Here is a 17,343-nt window from a genome sequence, read left to right as displayed (position 1 = left end):
AGGATTCTTCCATGTATACTTTTTGACAAAAGGAGACTGCACAGAACACACAAAGGTCAAAGCTATTAAAAATCTTTTCAGTGAGCAGTGCTGCAGATCTCCAAACACTTGTAGCTCTCCAGGGAAAGTTTAAGCTTACAAATTTTCACCTCTATTTGTTCCAGTCCAGACTGGCACCCACCAAAAGAAATGAGCGTGGAAAATAACTTTCTGAAGCACCTCAGTCTGTCAAAACTGATCCATTGAAATAGCCATTGTACTGTACCTGTTGAACCTAGAGAGATAAACATCTGTTTGTGTAATACGTGTGACTGGGAAAGTATGGGTCATGCCAGATGCAAGACGTTTGAAAATGCAAAAGAACGTTTGTTGAATATTTTTTTCAGGTATGTGTTGAATCTGTCTCAATAAATTGTTAAAATTGTGCCTTAATATACCCTGCACTGGCTACTCTTAAGACTGCAAGTATGTGGCATGATTTCGTTGCTCACCATCTTTACCTGCCTCCAGCTCATGTGGTGAGATGTCTTGGAAGTTCCCTTCAGGCACATCTCATTTGAACGATGCAAATACTGTTGTCAGCTGTGTGTTTTGCTGAATTTTCACCCTACCTGCTGTCTCACTTGTTGGCATGTATGTTAAATGAAAGCAACTCCTATACAAGCTAGGATGGCACCTTGCTAATAGCCTTTGTCCTGCAAACATCTATGATTTATACCTGCCTCTGTTACTGCCTCCTTGTTACCAGCTGGGGGTGGACCTTTAGGGGTGCTGTAGCACTTTGCTGCCTATGACCAGTACTGTCACCCTCATGCCTGCGATGGTTCTCAGAGATGATTTGAGAATGACATTGCCTGCAGCCTCTCTGTCTGAGCCAATTAAACAGAGAAATTAAACAATGTCTGAGTCAATTAAAAAGAGAAATTAAACAATGTGACAAACACGACAATGGAGACAAAGCTCAGTGCTGAAGTGTATCTTCAGCAAGGACACCAAGTATGCGTACAGCAGTCAGTGCCTAGCCGCAGCACTGCTGTGCCTAGTGCAGATCTTTACAGTCGTCTCACGGGACGGTGGGAGTCACCTGGTGGTGGGGCTGGCAGCAGTAACTGCTCCACGCTCGCTGTTCGGGAGGCATTGCCTCCTAGGTCTTGCCTCTCTGTTCCTGGTCCCTTCTCTCCTGCTGGCAGTGAGGTCCGGCAAAGCCCCTTATTTCTAATCTTTCTAATGCATGTCAACAGCTGTCTTCTGTGCTTGGTCTGTGTGTGGGGCTTGTAAGGGGCTCCTGGAGGAGACTTTGGCAAGGTGGGCACCCTCCGGGCTTGTGGTAGTGAGCAGTCCCAGCATGGAGCCCACATCTGTAACCCTGCAATGATACAGACCGGCACTGCAGTCCAGAGCGACTGTTTGTGGTCACGAATGTGGCATCCAGCTTAATGTATGTCAGGAATCACTTATACAAGCTCACCAGAAGAATTGCTGTCTGGTTACACTACAGCATCTTTCTCAAAGATAGCACTCCAAGGCTAAAAACTTAAAATAAAAATCCACAGTGTCCCTCACTGATCTCTTCCACCTGCTCAGGGAAGGGGGAGTGTCCCCAGACAGCACGACACAGTCCTGCTGGAGGTATTTGGGAATCAATGTTAGGTGTAGCTGGAATGTATTTTCACAAGAATTTTAGGAAAAATTGTGGGGAGTGGCTAAATCTGAACTGAGCAGCTGGTACAGGTGCTTAGTAATGTACTAGCAGGTGTGAAAGCTATTATGTTTCAAAAAACCCAGAACTATCTCTACCCTAGGAAATGCCAGACCAGGTAGCTCTCGGGACCTGTTTTAGGAGGCTGTTAGGTCTGCAGAACTACACAGGCAATCTCATTTAGATGTTTTGCACCCTCGGAAAGGAAAAGTCAGCAGACAGACCATCATGACTTCTCTGTCTGTACTGTAAACAATCTTTATTTTTTCCACAGTTTATTGAATGGCTTTTCTCTTCCAGAGGTGTTAAGAGAAGCAGCTAAGCCAGGCTATGTCTTTGCTATATCTAATTTGGTTCTTTCAACTGTAAATGAAGTGATCTTCTAATTGTTTTGATCTCTGTTCAGTTCTTTGATCTAGCTGTTGTGCATATAGTGGCAGCACAATTAATTGCAAGTTACAATCGTGAAGATGAAGCATTCTCTAGTTCACTCTTGCAGTTTTAGTAGTAGAATTCCAGGGTTTGTCATTAATTTTGGCACAGTGACAGTGATACAAAATACCATTCCTAGACCTTTTAAATTTCCCTAAGCCCTGAAGCAGAGGGTATGCACCAGGGACAAGCCCCATCTTCCTGTGAGGTCTCCATGTGGCAGTGGTACTGCTGCTCTTGGGCACCTGGACCTCACTGCAGAGCGAGAGACCCAGCTATGGATCAGCATTTCCCAGAACTGTTTGATTATTTATCAGTAAGTGCTGTACGAAGCACACAAGACAGCTTACAGAATAAAAGGAGAGAGCAGGAGAGCACTTAGGGGAATAACCCAAAGGCCTTTGCTAGCATTAACTCTTCTGTATCCTTCAGTTTAGAAGGGAGTTAATCAACCCCCCCTGCTGTACAGTCTTGATCAGTCCCTGCTGCTGGATAGGATGTGGCTGTGCACAGGAGCAGGATATCCTCCATTGTGTTTTCTCCTCTGAAATGTCTGGCAAGAAAGTAAAGCAGATGCATCACAAATGTGATTTGTTTGTGCTGTTCCTCTGGCTTGTCTGTTTTCCACACCAAAGAGATAATGTTGCTCTTCTAGCTCAGCAGCAGAGGGGCTGGGATGACCTTGCATTTTGGGCAGGGAGCCACAAGATACCTGTGGATGGAGGAGTCTGCATTGTGGGAAAGGGTGGGAGAACCTGTTTGTTAATACTGGTGGCTGAGGGACCTGTGAGGAGCAAGCTGCAGCCCTTTGGGACCAGGTACACACATGGCAGAGCCAGTTCTGCCACTGTTTTCATGCTCTGACAGGGCTTGTTCAGCTCATGCTCCAAGAGCTGTCAAATCTCTTTGCCAGGAGAGCCAGTGGACAAAAGAGTCTCATCTGTATATTTTGCTTCCCTTAGAACAAGGCAAATATTTCAGTATCTGTTGAAGAGTATTTGCATTTTTATGGATAAATTCAAGAAAAAAGGCACCACGCAATCCCAATTTGCATCCCTTATTTCCATAGAAACTACAGGAGCTTTGATTGCTTTCATGTGCTTTTGATGAAAATTGAGTGGGGTATCTTTATCCTGCCATAAGGTGGGAAGAAAAATTGGCATTCACAATAATATCTAATGGTTCAAAGGATACTTTTGCAAAACAACTTGCTGTGATTTATTAAATAACTTGGTGTTTTTCAAATAATTGAAAAAAATCTCAACTTTCTAGAAAACTTGTTACAAACCTTTGCTAAACCACTGTAGATTAACATCTGCTTGTGTGAAACAAGGATTGTTTACCAGTATATGACTGCTGCTTGTGAAATTGGGGTCATTCAGCTCCCAGTCAAAGTTCAGACACTAGCATGGAACAATAAACAATTTAGATATCATAATCTATACAAATGTTTTTAAATTGTGGAAAAAAAAATAAAGTGGTGTACCACTGCAAGCAAACAGCTTTGCCGAACAAGTCGAGGCCATAAGAGAATGAGGGACTGCAGAGCTCACTCGGGCTCCTCGTGTCCCTCACCGTGCTGGAGGCAGCTCTGCACTGCCCGAGCTCTGTGCTGGCCACCGGCAGGGAGACTGTGGCCCAGCCTGGTGTACCGGCAGGGCAGCTGGCTCTGGGGGGTGACCACTGCTCTGGTCCCTGCTGTGGCGTGGGGAAGGCATTGCCCAGCTTCCCATTAGCACCATGACTGCTAACGTGCAATCTGTATGACTCATTTTGCCCGCTGTTTGTAAATATTGATCAGGCTTTAAAAGTAATGTTTTTTTGTTTTGTTGGTGTTTTTTTTTTTTTGGACAGAAGACCCGGACCAATAAATCTCCAGACTTCCCCAGCCAGTTATGCCCAGCAGTAGCGAGGGGCCTGGGGGCTGATCGGCAAGGACAGGGCCAGGTATGCCTGGGGAGCAGGGGCTGCTCACAGGCGGCTCAGTCCAATCGTCATGTCCTGCTTAGGATGCTCCTTGGACGTGCTTTGGTGCCTGATCTCATTAATGTGGTAAGAGGCATCTTCACAGTTTCGTCTCCTAGAGCAGGTTGGATTTGCTGTGCCTGTACTGTTCATCCTGACACAAGGCCATTTATATTTGATGGTGTTTGGATGAATTATGCACATAGCCACTAAGAGAAATTTAATGATGGGTTTCGTCTTCTTTTTTATAGATTTCAGCCTTTGAATTAAGCACCAGTTCACTCTAAGTGCTACAGGGGATAAAGAGAATATTCTAGTCCCTGCATCCATCACAGCTGCTCTGCCAAGCAAAGTTAACAAGTAAACAGTAATCACCCACAATTATTGCCCATTACGTGCTCTTTTCACCTGAGATCACACAACAAAGCATGAGTGTGGAGCCACAGGAGGAGCTGGGTGGCAAGGAGCTGTCAAGATGAAATAACAGCAAAAAGACCTGTCAAATGCTGGCTCTGTGAAAGACCTAAATCCTCTCCTGATGGCCCCTTGGTGCAATGTACAAGAGCTACTTCTGTGTAATTATAAATTGTCTGCAGGGCTTATCTGAGAGGTTCACAGTTGACATTACAATAATAGGGTGGGTGAGTTTTATTTAAGGGATAATGTTCCTGGCAGTGGTGTACACATGGCAGTAAATGAGTGTGGCGGGTGATTAACACCATCGCGAAGCCTTCGCGGTCCCTGCTGGCTGGCCAGAAGCAGAGGAGCCTGGCAGGTCCTGGCGTGGCAGGGAGGTCCTGCTGGGGCCACCAGGGCCGGCCTGTGACAGCCTGCAGTGTGGCACATGCCACCTGGGGCTCCGTGCTGCGTGAGTTGTGGTGGGTGCACATGGGGTGCACGGGGTCCCATCCAGACAGGTCAGGGGCACGATTCGTGTCCTCCAACTCTGGGCACATACCAGTGCAACGTCCCCATGAAGCTGTCTGCCTGGGCTCTCTTTATAGCTAGCGGAGAGGGAAGGGTGATTTTGTGGCGTGGTTTACCTGACCTACTTCAGTTGCTTACCTTAAGGTGAATTGAACAGTTTCAAAATCGCATTTGCTCTCCATTTACTATAAAAAGCAGAAGGCGATCAGCTCAGATGTGGACCTGTAAGCCAGGAGGGATTCATCCCACTGGAAATACCTTGCTTGCCTTGGCCACCATTTTCTGAGCATGCTTCTCTTGTTCTGCTTTAAGGATGAATTTTCTACAGCGTTTCCGTAGAGGTATTAAAAAGGGAAAGTGCAGAAAACAAGCCTTGCACCTGTCCCTTCAGGGGAACGGTTTGTTTCCTTGAGTCAGATTTGTCTTGAAGGCAGCCTGGGACAATATCAGACCTTACCAAGGCACTTTCTCCTGTCACCCTGCTCCCACCCTGCAGAAAAGGGACAGTGATGCTGAGGGGCTGCCACGAATCCAGTCGCTCCCTGGGGAAGATCTATGGCAGCTGGTGTGTCTGTGAGCCTGACAGCAGTGAGATGGGACTGGCCACCAGCCCTTCCTTGGAGACAGCCCCGCAGCCCGCATGCTGCACATTTTGTCGTGGGAGCCAACGCCTGAATCTAGCGCTTTGTATTAGGGGAAAGAAAAAAAAAAAAAGTTGTTACAGCCTGAGGCCGTGGGAGGGCAGCCCTCCCCCGGAGCTCGGTGCAGGGCAGCAGCCCCCGTGCTGCCGGGCGAGCCGGGGCTGCGGCCACCCACCGGGATCCGCCGCTCCTCTGCGGAGGGGAGAGGGAATGTCCCCGCTCCGGGGTGCGTCGGCCGAGACGGGGCAGGCACATCCTCGCAGGATGAGCTTCCCGCAGAGGAGGCAGGCTTCTCAGCTGCCCCCAGTAATTGCAAAGCAATAAAAAGGCAACGTGCCCATTCGGCGAGCTCTGATCCCATCACCGATCAAAGAGACTGATTTAGATCGGTGGAGCTGCCAGGCTGGTCCCGCTCGGGAGAGTTAGTGGTGATATTAACTGGAGGAAATTCTACAGAGTAAGTATTAGCCTTGTATTATGTAGAATTTTTAAGTGCTTCATTAATTTACAATTCTACTTTTTATTAAATTAATTTGCATTTTAATGAAAAAAATAAGTGGATCTAGTTCTCTTCTTGGAGCAGCAATAACATGCGGCCTGTATGTGAATGAGTGTGCTTTTGCAGAGGGTGAAGCAGCTCTGCATTCCCGGGTGCAGGAATTTCTGCTGGTGCAAGGGGCCTGCTGCTCTTGCTGGCAGTGCGAGGCACTGCCCCGGGCACGTCCCCTCTCCTCTGCCCTTGCTGAAGCCTCTGCGGTTGGTGTGGTGCCCCGTTCAGGGACTGTAATGCAGAAGTGTGTCTTGCTTCGGTGTGTCACCTTCATCACGAGGGGACCTTGCATGCCCTTTCGTCTCTGCACAGCACTGACTCCTGACCTTCTGCCAGCCTGGCAGCCTTATGGGCATGTGGGCTTTATCTTGATGCTCATGCTGACCCAAGGGCATCCTCAATCCTTGGAAGAGTCTTTTAGTCTCATCCACAGGCAGTCTGAGGTCTTCAGGAGAGGGGTGCTTGGCTTGGACCCCAGGCTTGCAGCAATGATCTCAGACCATGGGAGACTCCTGGGCTTCTCTGCGGAGCCAGAGCCTGCCTTCCTGGTGCTGGGCCATGCGAGCAGGGAGCCGGGCACCACAGTGGCCTTGAGCATCTGGCACTGGGCTCTGCAGCTAATGGAGATGGGATGAAATGGCCAGGGACGTGCCTGCAAAGCACCAGGCACCTGGGGTTTGTTCTGCTTGGGAAAATCTGTTCCTCTGGGCACAGCAGCCTTGCCCTCTTTGATGGAGCTCTCATACAACTCTGTCATCAGGTTTTTCTCTTCTTCTCCAAGAAATCAGGGCTGTGACAGTAAAATGCCTCTGGGCTGAGGAGCCCCTGGGTTTTCTCCTCTGGGCACATTGGCCAAACTGAAGAATTTAGCTGAAGATTAAAAAAATAAAAATAAAAAACTCTCCTTGAAACGTGCACCCACTGTTCCTCACTGACACGTGTCAGCCCATGGCCCTGACAAATGCCCTCAAACAGCTCTGTATCTTTTCTTGATTGGGGACCATAGCTCCTCAGGGAAATCGGCATCGTGCCACCCTTTGACTGACGGTGATCAGTTCTGGAGTGAGGCAGAACATACTTCTGCAAAGTACATAGCAGAGATCATTCTGAAATCACTGGTGTCAAGCAGTTTGGCTGGTATTTAAAGTAGGACAAAGGTGGCATTTTTCTCTGCAAGTTTTTTTTTTTTTTCCTAGATAGTTTCAGACATGGTGAGAGCCAGTCAAAGTGAAAAATCCACCAACCTTGCTGCCCTCTGCCCCTAGCCCTCAAATCAATAAGGAACATCTCTGGTACCTCCACAGACGCCTAAACTCTTTACTGACATGACAGCATTTCCTTCAAGGCCGTTCTGCACTGCTTCAGAGAGTAATAATTTAATGATTCTATTCTTCAGGGCTTTACTAATATAAGTTGACCGAAAACGAAATGCTTTCCGCCAAACCATCTTTGCTTCCAACCTCTTTTATCATCAGATTTGCTGTTAATCTCACAGGCAGCAATCCTACAAGTTCTTTTTCCTTCTTAGAGAGATTAATTTAATGAGCTTTTTATTATTGTTTTTTTTTTTTTCTTTTTTTCTTTTTTCTTTTCCAATAACATCCACTTGTCTGCTAAGAGAACTTTGACTCTATTACCTCATGGCATCACGCTGGGATGACTTCAATAGCTGTAAGCCACAAACATGGATCTTACTCCAACCTATGCACCTGGTAGGTGACAGTATGCTTCTGGATTCCAGGAGCAGGCAAACCAGTTCCTTGCAACTTAGCAGAGGAACACCAGGGGCATTGTGTGTGTAGGGGTTTTTTTTAGAAAAGAAAATTGAGCAATAAACATCCAGAGAAATGAGACATTTAAACATTCAAAGTAATTGATATCAGGAAAAAAATATGATGGGATGAAATCTATTCCTGCAATAAACTGTCCATTAGTTGGGCCATCAGCATAACCCTAATCTAAAGTTACGAGGATCCATTACAGATATAATCAAATACAATTTTCTATATTCCATGAATCAAAAGCACCATATGTATTAAGAGCCTAGTTTGTCTTTTTGTTCCTGCTTTCTCCTGGAACAGCATATATCTGATTTCTTGTGTTATATTGCTCTGATGTCTGCTAAGGGCACCATGCCCTAGAAATTCACATTAAATAACTGAGAGCGAGCACTAGAAATGAAAAAAGTGAAATACTATCTAGACAGCTGGAAGTAAAAATATGAAAAGTGTTGCACTTACAGAAGGAAAAAAAGCCTATTTTTATGACTTGAATAGACAGTTTGGTATAAAGAGAAATTCCTCACCCAAGATCAGACATACAGCTGAGCTGCAGCAGGCAGACTGAAATCTTGTAATCCACAATATGCCAGGATACAGTAGAGATCTTGATTTCAAAGAGCAGGCTAGGATGTGGCACAATTGAACGGCACGCAAAAGCACAGAGGTTTCCCTGCTTGCTGGGCTGATGACCGCTGCTGTCCCAGGATGAGTTTTGGCTTCATAGGTGGGCAGATGGAGGGTGAGGCTGCAACCAGGCGTGGTCTGCAGGCTGTGGACACATGCTCACTGACACCAAAGGATGCTCCTTTCACTCTTGATGGCCCGACTTCCAACTTTTTGTTTCCCTCCCTTTGTTTTGTAAATTTTTGCTTTCTGTTTGTAAGGGCTCACACTTTCCATCTGGAAGCTCACCATGTCTTTGAACATGATTTTCCAGAAATGTGTGTGCATGACCTTCATGTGGGCCCTAACACAGAGCATTAGGGATGGGCAGCAGTCAGCAGGAGCAGGAGTCTGGAACAGTCTTCCTGTCCTCACTACCACATCAATTCTCCACTTTTTAATTGCATCTGGGAAAAATATAGCTCTTCTGCCCTCCTGACCTATCCCACCGATGTATCTCTGACTCAGTTCTTCCCAAGGGGTGTCTGTCTGTGAGAAGAGATGCTTTAACTGATTCATTACACAGGACTCTTGCACTATTTCCTCCAGTATTATATACGTACTTCCACTGCTGACCTGCATTATTTAGCTCTATAGAACATCTTGGGCAGCCACCAGCAAGGGCAGGCACTCTCCAGAAGAGCAGTCCGACACGATGTTACTGCTGGAGCTCGGTGGGGTTTTCAGCGTGCTTCAGCTCCATCCATCTGGCTGACTCCGGAGGGTGCGGGTCGCTGTCCTTACTCCGGGGAGCTGCCTCACACCTGACTCGGTTCTTGCCCTCTGCTGTGCTTCGCCTTGCAGCGTGCTGCCAGTGGCCCCTTTACGCTGGCCTGGCCTCACCCAGAGGACCGGAGTGCAACCTGTGGGGCATTCTCTCAAGTCAGGCAGGAGCAGCAGTGGGTCTTGCAAGCCGGTGCGGGGATCAGCTTTCAGGGCTTGTTGCAGGCTTGCTGCTAAATTCTAGGGAGAGGAGCAAAAGGCTATAAGAGGATAATATTCTGCTGGTAATTAAGACAAGTTAGTGGCCCTGTAATCAGCCCGAGTAATGGATGTGAGAGTCCCACTGCACTCAGTGCAGGGGAAGGAAAGTGAAAGCCTGCTGAGGGCATTGGGTGGGAGACGGATCCTGTCTCGACTGAGCAGGATGATGTGAGCAGCAAAGATGAGAAATACAGAGGTAAAAAAGAATGAAATCTGGTTTTGGGTTTCTTTCCTGAGAGATGGGGATCAGCCAGATAATGAGGCAGCAAGTTCTGAGGGCAAAGGAAGAGCTCAGGACATGGTTAGCTGCTCATTAGCGACTAGAGACATGTTAGCTCTCAACACAGTTGGTAACTCTTTGGTCTGGCCAAGTCTTTGAATGTCCCTGGAAGGAGGGCTTGCACACTGCGCCCAGCTGCAGCTGCTTCCAGCAGCGCCGGCTGCTCACGAGCAGGCAGAACAGCAGCTCTGACGCTGCTGTGCTAAAGGCTTGAGAAATTAATTTTGCCTGTCAGAGATTCAGGTGTAAGTGCGTGAACTGAGGTTCAGCAAGGTAAGCTGACCCACCTGGCTGCGCTCCAGGTCCAGGAAAGCTGCTCACAACAGGGAAGGGAAGACCAGTAGTACCTGCCTGTGTAAACTGGTATTGTCCTCCACATAAAACATGCCCTTAATTAATAGCTAGGGTGAACCTAAGCCACTATCTCTGTTATCAATTTGTGGATGTGGTTGGATTGTCTGTCTCCCAGGACAGTAATATCCCTTCATCTTATTGCAAATTGCTCGCAGCATCCTTCTATTACACAGGCTTAATGCTTGAAAAATAGAGATTTAATACTCCACCATATCAGACTAAGTGAGGTCAAAGCAATTCATATTCACGATCCCACAGAGCTCCCTGATAGTGTTTCCTCTGAGAAATATGTATGCGGAGGAAACAAACTAGGGAAGACCTGCCCTCTGCCTCACGCTGTCCTATGCCAACAAGCACTGCAGCAGCCACCCTGTGGCTGAAACCTTTGGATACTTTTCCTGGACGGACAGCAGGCAGCTCTGGGTACTCCCAGAGGACAGGGAGTAGTCGTGGGCCCTGTGGCGAAGCTCTGCCAGCCACGCCAGCGCTCCTCTCTTCACCTTCCTGGCCCAGCAGCTCCTGAATTACAGTGGCAGCTTCCCAAGTGTTGTCATTCTGCAGTGGTTTGCTAGATCAGAGTGGTACCAGCACGTGTGTTTTGTGTGTGATGTTATCATAGTGCACTGTGCATGTTTCCAAGGTGGTAACTCTTCCCCAGGTGCTGGATATTTTCTGTGTATTTAATAAGTGGCTTGCAAGGAAGCTGGGTGCAAGTTTTTTAGGAACTGCAAGTTGTCTGTTGCTTCCTGACCAGAGAGCCTAGGAATAGCACGTCATGTATTTACATGTTTATTTGTGTCCTGAAACGTATGTATTTTTCATAGAGAAATTCATGAGCCTTGAGGATTTCCTCCCCAGCAAGGAAAGATTTGTCTCCAGGGATGATACCTTATATAGCCGGGACACGTTCCTTCTGCATTTGCTTTTATGTGGATGCCAGGACGTGGATTTCACCTGCAACTCACGAGGAAATATCTAAGCACGTAAAATAAATGGGAGGTTTAAGTTTGGAGGGATTTATGTGCAGAAATTAAAACATAGGTTAGGAGAAATATCCCTTTGCTTTGCACAAAAACAATGTAACAGATGTAATTCTCCTGTTGTGAGCTGAATAGACCTGGAGCTACCTCCTTCCCCAAACTGCAAGAAAACAGTGGGCTGATAAGCGGCCTTGCTGGCCATATCTCACTGTTACGAGGATCTTGCCTGGAGGCTTAGTTGCAAGAAACAGCCTTTGATGGCACAAAACAGGGTGGTCTGTGAAACGTGTGGAGGCTTTTTATGACCGTTCAGGCCATACAGAAAGACTTGACACAGAGAAAGTAGGATTTGGGAATCTCAGAAATAATGAGACTTTGTAATAGAGCTGGAGGACTGCCATGAAAAGAAGAGACCTGAACATCTGTCAGGAAGGTGCCAGACAGGCAGCATGGCTCTCTCCACTGTGTCCACAAAGGAGCGGGTCCTATTGGGAAGCATCAGTGCTGCCATGCCAGAGCAAGCAGCTTTTCTGCTGGCTTGTGCACGGACAGTGCTCAGCAGCAGCACTGTCAGAAAAAAAAAAAAAAAAGCAGTGATTGTAAAAAAGGATTTTATTTATTTCCAATTTTGCAGAATTCTTAAATTGGAACCACTGGACTAAAATTAACTGGCTTATTTCATTTGTGAGGTCTATGAAAATACCTTAATTACGGAAGGAGAGGTGGCTACAGAGAGCAACTGAGGTTTTCCCTGCTGGGAGCATTCTGCTGGTGGCAGCAGGTTACACGAGCATGATTGCAAGTGGCACCTATGCAGCAAGCGTTTCCAGTAAGGGAACTGTCAGGAATGTGTGGTGTCTTCTGTAGCACCATGACACATTGACGAGCTCTGATGGATGGCTAATTGCTCAGGGTAGTCTGACATAATGGAGCAGTTCCGAGAGCACCTCAGCTACAGAGGTCAGCAGTGACTCAGAAGGCATAATTTTTCATAGCGTGCTCCTTGTATCCTAGAACTCCTCCTGTAATGGACTAGCAAATTACCACACTATTTAAAAGGTAACAATTTATAACATTTTGATAACTGCATGCTCCTGAGGCTATATTATCTGTGCCTGTGGAGAGAATGAATGAGATAGCTGCCCTTCCTACAACATGGATGCTTGCATGTAGAAATACAAACGTGTGTGCCTCTCTGCCATCCCAACACCTTCCCTCCAGCACAGATCAGAGGTTGATCAGGCAGGATCCTGAAAAAGACATTTCCCTCTTTGGCACAGCTGTCTCTCTTCCATTCCTGCTCCTTTCAGTATATGTCTGGTTTGGGGAAAAGGGTAAGGTTCCAGTGCCTACCTAGTCTTACCATATTCTAGCGCAACTCCCCAGAGTTCATGTGGGCTATACTCATCTAGGTGCATTTGGCAGCTCTCCTGTATGCACTGTCTCACATCAAAAGAATTTAATTCCCAAGAGGTGTCAAGGTAGCTGCTCCCATAGAGAAACTGGAATCATGACAAAGCGGCAGGGCTCATTGAACCATAAGGACCCTATTTACAAAGCCCCAGAGCCAGCAAGCAAATTTTTTTAAGATCTTTTCTTAGCTGTTGTTGGGAGCACACCTTGGGGCTCCAGCCCATGCACAGCTGCCGTGGTGTCTGTGTGCTGACTGCAAATGCACTGTGACCACCATGCACACATCAAGATGTCCCATTCACCATATTTTATGTATACGCTGCCCTTCTACAGCTGCTGCTCATCGCCGATGTCTCCTTTGCTGCATGGGAAGCATCACTCTTCGTTTCTTGTCCAGAAGAATCTGAAGAACTGAGTGCCTGAAGAATTTGCATGGAACCATTCATCCCTCTCAAGTAAATAAAATCTCACCCCCAGGTCATGGCAGCAGGTCAGCTCTTTCTGCACAAATTGGGCCCTGTGCAATTTCCTTCACCGAAGCCTTTGCCTTCAGCAGAACTGCCAGGCTCTGTACCCTAGGAGGAAGGGAAGCAGCAGGATCAGAGCCCACTGGTGTGACGTCCAGGCAACTGGGAAGTTGCCCTGTCACACAGTGGTAATTAGCGGAGCACAGGGCCAAGCACATCTAGCCACACAAAGGCAGCAGTGCTTGGAGTGTGTGATGGGATGCCCGTTTGTTGGCTCCAGGCAGCGCAAGGGCTTTGTTACCCCGTGCAGAGCTGCCTGGGAGTTACGGGGCAAGGGACTGAAGTCCCAGGAAGCAAAGAAAATCGGATGATAACGCTGGACTTGAAGGACATCTTCTGGAGATGTTGATGCTGCAAAACATGCAAGCCTACAGCAATTCATCCTTTCCGAGAGCAGATGTGTGTTTGCCTGCTAGATGTGCTTAACTACATGCGTGCAGGTAAAACCATGCATCTGTGTTTGAGTAGACAATTTGTAATAAACGTGTGTGAGTGTACGTGCTTGATAGCAAAGTGTTCCTGCATTAGTACCACAACAACACTTTTTATTAACTGTCTGCTTTCCCTCTGGAGTGATGTAATTCTGCTCAATGCAGTAGAGATGGGTCCAATTAATCGGATGGATAAAAGTGGTTAATGCACCTTGGAGAAGCGTAATTTAATTGAAATGGTTATTACGTGCTGCTCCAATGTAAAGAATATGAGAACCAGCACAAATGACTCTGTTATGAACACGACTTTTAATTGCTGTATGGTTCTGTGATTTAAGTCTTTCTCTGGATGCGCTTTTGTTTCCCAGAGATTTCAGTTGGGATGCTGATTGCAATGACACGCTGGGGACGAGCAAGGCACATTCCAGCGAGTTGGGGCTGTCAATCCTGTTTGTGCTGATTCTCGGATGGAACTAGAATTGCTGATTTGCCTTTGAAATCTGCAGAGGTTGGCTCTGCGCTGTGCCAAGAACTCCTCAGAAGCAGCGTTCTTGGCTGGTGGCATGAGCCCACACCCTGCCTCCTTGCTGACTGCTGATTCCCTGATTCCCCCTTTGACTGAGGTGTGCTTTCCAGCAGTTATGCCCACTGGGGCAAAAGCTGTTCTCTGCTGTGCTGTTTGCCTTGCAGGTTGGCATTGCCTTTCACACCACGTCTCTGATGATTCAAACGTAATCTGTAGGACAGTGCTCCTACCCTCACTGTGTGCAAACTGTGTTATAGCAACACAAGCAGTTAGGCTGTGCTGAGTTGAACATGCACTAGAGGCAGTTGTCTGTTACTCTCCCATAGGTTGTGGTTGCCATGAGATTAAAGCTGATGACACTGGTAGTAATAACCAAACTCCTGTACATCCCCTTACCATAGTACAAATTGTGTGCAGGAATGTTCACCCATGGAGCTAGTAAGCAACAACTGGATGAGAGATGGAAAATCAAGCCTGTCTAACCTGCAAAGAACATAGCAAGCCGAGGAAGGGGAACTTTCTTCCCCACAAACTGTGAAATGCTCCCAGTTCACAAGCCCCTTGTGGTGTCTTTTACAGCCCCTCAGATTTTGCTGCAGCACATGAATGGTGCTTACACAGATGGTGAAGATATGTTTTTGTGAAGGCATAGAAAATGTCTATGTGTAGACAAGATATCAGGCTGTCATCAGCACAAACGTACTGTGCATTGTCTTCCTGTTTTTCCAGGCTCCCAGACAAATGCCACTACAACCAACAATTTTCCTGTCTTTTTTTCCTTGCCCCTCTTTTCCAGCAGGAACAGAATGCACCACTGGGTATAGAACTAATAAAATTGTGATTTTGGATTTATTGAGGAGAATCAGGGGAATATCTTCTGTTGGATTTAGCGAATGCCCACTGAGCTCTCTGCATTCCCCCTTCCCTGTGCCCAGGGGCTGGGGAGGAGCTCAGCAGCGCCCTGTGCAGCCACCTGCTCCCCAGCTCCACTGCGTCAAGTCCTGGGCAAAGGTGGGGAAAGCAATGCGTGTGTGGGACAGCCCTCACTTTCCTTTCTCTGCTGCCTGGGATGGAGTCCCATACAGGGATAAAAACTAGCACCAACTGCTGCAGGCTGAGCCTGGGTCATAGTAGGAGCAGGCAGCCAGTACGGGGAACCGCTGTCCAATGGCTTTGTCTTTCCGTTTTGTCCTCCCACGTGGAGCAAAGAAGAGGTAAATGTATTTGCTGGAGCCATAGAAGTGAGACTGGACTGCCTGTCCCTGGGGCTGAGTGTGCAGGGTGGGTTTGTCTAGCAATGATAGCAGTGTGATAGGCTTTACCTGGTTGTCTGGCTGGCCCATTTATTTGGAACAAAACATATTCAGAAATGTCTCTGTGTCAGCAGTGCTGTGATAAGCAAATATCCCTGAACAAAGAACTCGAGGAAATTTTTGTATGGGCCAGATATTTATCCGAAGCAATGTAGAAATGTAGACCGAGGAGGTAGACTGTGAAATGGAACGCCCCAGACAGTAAATGAGTATGAGAGGTGTGTCTATAAAACATGGTTAGTGTTCGACACAGGGGACAGGGAAATTTGGGACAGGGAGGCAGAGCAAGCGGTGAGGAGGCAGAAGCGGGCATCCCAGGCTGCTGTAAAGCAGAGGCAGCGAGCAGACTGAAGGAATGGGAAAGCTGATGGGGTAGAAGTAGATAGTTCCCAGGGTTTGGAGAGCAATGGGTGGGGAACGTGTGCTGGGAAGGTGGGTGCTGGGGAGGGTGCAGGGGCCCTGTGCCTGCCTGCCTGAGGAGCAGTTGGGTGCCTTGGCTGGGCAGCAGCAGGGGTATTTCTCAGCATTTCTGCTCCAGGTCAACCTCTCTGGTGCCTCCCCAGGTTTGCAGGATGTTCCCACAGAGGCGCCTTTTCCTTTCTGCAGAGCAGGTCCTGCAGTGCTGCCCTGCGAGGTGCAGCTGTCATCATCCCACTGGCTCTGCAGGGTGTCTCCAGAGAAGGCAAAAGAGCTCAAATTCCTGTTGGAGACAATTTCTCTCTTGGAATGGGGAACCAACACTGCCTTCAGGTTGATGGGACAAAGAAGCTCAGGAAACAAAGACAAAATCCAGGACAGGAAACCTAGCTGGTCAGTGTATGGGCTGCTTGAACCCCGGGAGCAGGGAGCAGAGCTGGGCCAGGCCCGTGCCAGCAGCAGCCTCCTCTCACTGTCCCAGCAGTGAAGGCTCACCTGTGTCCTTGCACCTGCCTGCCCTGCATAGCCAGTGCCAGAGTTGGGGTCCCCAGCATGCCAGAGAGCGCGGGGAAGCTCCTGCACACCACCGAGCCATGTGCCTGGTCACAATCCTCCCGGCTCCCTGGGCCGAGCAGTGCTCTCGCAGGTACTCCCACCGGCTGGCTCAGGCGGCACAGGAGGCAGCAGCTTGCCTTGTCCTGCTGTGTGCTGGGGTCTGCTCTGTTCCAAAGGGGGCTAAAACATGCCATTGCAGGTTTTCCCTGTAGGAAAGTTATATAATTTTCTATAGAATTGTTTTATTCACTAGAGTAGAACACCCATTTTAGAGAGAGAAGAGAAATTCATTTTTTCTGCATCGGGGCAGGCAGAGGTAAGAGGCAGCAGGTGAGCATACAGGTGACCAGGCTGATGCAGCTGCCCCCTGGGACGCAGGTGCATCAGCAGAGCTGCTGGGAATCTTGCATGTTGCCTGGTGTGCTTATATCTTGTGCTTTTAGGCTGTGTTTAGGAGCACTACATTTGTTCACAGATCTGAAAGGAAACAATAGGTGCTCCTTTAAAATAAAAATGCCATTCATGGGTTCTGCACTACTTACTCTATTTGAACTCATTTTAAAAAGTGGCCTTTAAGCATTTAGTTCACTCACTCTGAAGTTAGATAAAGTTCTCTGAAATAAATCTCATTTTAGCTGTTGCTTTAAATTAAGAAAATTTTACACCTTCAGGGCTGCTAACCAGTGGCCACATCTTGCAGAGATTCCTGAGTTGTTCAGTGGAAGCGTGATGTGCTGATCTGTGAATTTCAGCCACCAGCTCTGAGCTTAGCTGTGAGATGAACCCTGACATCCTGGTGTGTTTGCTTTGTTATTCAAACTCAGATCCATCTTCCATGGGAAGGTGATTTGCTTTGGCCATGTGAGAATTGTTTTGCATTATCTCCTAACTACATACAGATCTTC

At 47.6% G+C, this 17,343-nt stretch overlaps 1 long non-coding RNA gene across 4 annotated transcripts in view; it reads left to right on the top strand.

Moving 5' to 3' along the window:
• The window catches only part of LOC308178373, a 44,793-nt gene extending 28,775 nt beyond the window's left edge, over positions 1–16,018 (top strand). Inside the window, exons 2-5 of one of the 4 annotated variants that reach the window (XR_013939700.1) lie at positions 3,986–4,183; positions 4,348–6,121; positions 11,101–11,259; positions 13,003–16,018. This is a non-coding gene — a long non-coding RNA (uncharacterized lncRNA). The remainder of the gene's footprint in view (positions 1–3,985; positions 4,184–4,347; positions 6,122–11,100; positions 11,260–13,002) is intronic. The other 3 variants (XR_013939701.1, XR_013939703.1, XR_013939702.1) reach the window with 3 other exon arrangements.
• The last annotated feature ends 1,325 nt before the right edge of the window (positions 16,019–17,343 follow it).

This window comes from Anser brachyrhynchus (assembly GCF_964034855.1).
Source record: "Anser brachyrhynchus genome assembly, chromosome: 15".
NCBI classification, from domain to species: domain Eukaryota; kingdom Metazoa; phylum Chordata; class Aves; order Anseriformes; family Anatidae; genus Anser; species Anser brachyrhynchus.
The sequence above is the reverse complement of the archived record's forward strand: the minus strand, read 5'-3'. Positions and strand labels throughout refer to the sequence as shown.